Below are 2,641 nucleotides of genomic sequence, written 5' to 3'. Positions count from 1 at the left end.
CATAGATACAAGGTTAGGGTTTATCGGATTTTAACTTGTAAAAACCGATTTCGGATTTTAATCATGTATGAACATGATTTAGGGTTTGGGGTATCGAACTTTTAGAGCTTTGATTTACTCAATTAGGATTTTTTATCTATTACCCTATGGTTTTGATTCATAAAGATTAGGTTTTTAGGGTTTCATTCTTTATCAATCAATCCATGTTCGATTATGGGTTCTTAGGTTTTGAATTACCTTTTAACCTTAGATGATTGTTGAATCGGACCACCAAATGAGTTGAGCCGCGGCTGGACACGAATGGGACGCGAGCTGGAATGGATCGAGTCACCTCTATCGGGTCGCAGATGTCCTTTGTTGCTTGATCGGAAACGCCTTGATCGTCGGACGCGAGCTGTCTGATGCTGTCGCGAACGAGGAAGAGGTCGCATGGTGGAGCTGCTCTCGGGTCGCGAACGTCTGAGCTATGATCAGGAACGCCTTGGGCTGAAGCTGATCGGGGACGCGAGCTGGAAAAGATGCGGGAACAAGAGACGCGATCGGGGTTTAGGGTTCGTTGGATCGCCGGCTAGGGTTAGGGTTTTAGGGTTTTTCGATTTGGGTATTAGCTTAAGGATTTAGAGTTTCGTGCTGATAACGTGTTGTAAAAGTAATGGAAAAGTCTATCTTTATTCATAACATAGAGATTCCTTATATAGGAGATTACACCGTCATAGATAAATGGAAAGATTACAAATCATAATCTCTTGGTCATGAGCCATCCACAATCTAGTTCATAACACTAAAGGTGAATTTGCTTACTAATTATTAAAAATATACAAATGATGATTTGGATTGCAGTGAGTAGCAAATATTTTGGTTTAGAGACATTCTAGACCCAACATCCAGTGGCAGATCTAAAAAAAATTGATGGGATGCAAAAATTATTAAATATTTAATTAAATATTTTGAAAATAATTATTAATTAATTAAAATTTTAATTTATTATTATACATCAAACAAATTATATTAAATTTTGTAAACTAAAAATACAGTTAAAATGTTTAATATAGGGGTACAATGTAGAAATCCCATTAAACCCCTAGATAAAACTAATCTACAATTCGTGTGAGAGGTTTTGGACAGATTGTAAAAATTTAATAGCAATGATAGAGGAACATCAAGCTTGGCCAAATTTTGCAACTGAATTGTAGACGATAAATACGCTCCAGCAATGCTTTCCTGAATTCAAGATATCTTACATCGCAAGAGCACAAAATGGAATATCTGATTCGTTAGCTAAGAATGCTAGATCCTTTCATAGGAAACTTTGTTACATTGGTTGTTTTATTCTGGTCTGGTTACCAGCCCACCTCAAGTTCTTTGAGTAATAAGATTGCCGTTCGATGTTAAAAAAAAAAACTATTCTACAATTTAAAACTAATTAAATTATTATATATGTTAAAAACTTAAAAATAAAAAGAAAATAATGAAATTGTTATGAAACTAGAGAATGAAATCTATGTTTCTATATTATTCATAAACATAAGGAGCCCTTTATATATAGGGAATTACACCGTCATAGAATAATGGAAAGACTAAAGAAAGGAAATACAAATATGGAAATAGTACAAATCATAATCTAATAAGGAAAAGGCAAGATGCCGATTCTCTCTCTCTCACTCTCCTCACGGTCGACTCTCTCTCTCTCTCTCTTTCTCTCTCTAGCATTGGGCCGGTTATGAACCGGGCCGGTTATGGTTATAACACTCCTATAACACTCCCCCTTGGATGCCATAACCATACATGGATTGTAATACACTTTAGATGTTGCGTCATTAAAACCTTACCAGGAAAACCCAGTGGGACAAAACCATGGTTAAGGAAAAAGAGTACAACACGTATTACTCCCCCTGTTCTGAACAACTCGCGGCTGGCCTCATGAACAGCCAAGATCTCCGAATGGTTTGAAGATATGGCCGCGATCGTTTGCTTCATGGAACGTGATGATATGGCCGTTCCACCATGTGTGAAAACATAGTCTGTCTGGGATCAAGCATTGTGTGGATCCGAAAGATAACCTGCATCAGCAAAATCAACTAAACCTTCTTTGTTTTGGTTAGTATAAAATAAACCCAAGTCTTTCGTTCCTTGCAGGTAACGAAGAACATGTTTAATCCCGTTCCAGTGCCTTTGGGTTGGACAAGAGCTTAATCTAGACAATAGATTCACGGCAAAACATATACCTGGTAGTGTGACTAGCCAGATACATCAAAGCTCCTATGGCACTGAGATATGGGCACTTCGGGACCAAAGACATCTTTATCGTCCATCTTAGGATGGAACGGATCAGTGTCCAGGCCGAGGGACCTCACGACCATGGGGCTAGATAATGGATGAGACTCGGCCATGTTGAATCTCTTGAGTACTTTTCTGTATATGCCATTTGATGCACAAGGATTCCATCTCTTATGTACTCAAGCTGTAATCCCAAACAAAACTTTGTTTTTTTTCCAAGATCTTTCATCTCGAATTCTTTTTTAAGATATTCAACTGTTTGGAAAATCTCTCCAGAGGTTCCTAGGATATTTAAATCATCAACATACACTGCTATAATCACAAAGCCCTGGCTGAATTTCTTTATAAAGATACAAGGGCTGAT

This window comes from Brassica oleracea, chromosome C6, assembly GCF_000695525.1.
Source record: "Brassica oleracea var. oleracea cultivar TO1000 chromosome C6, BOL, whole genome shotgun sequence".
Lineage (NCBI taxonomy): Eukaryota > Viridiplantae > Streptophyta > Magnoliopsida > Brassicales > Brassicaceae > Brassica > Brassica oleracea.
The sequence above is the reverse complement of the archived record's forward strand: the minus strand, read 5'-3'. Positions refer to the sequence as shown.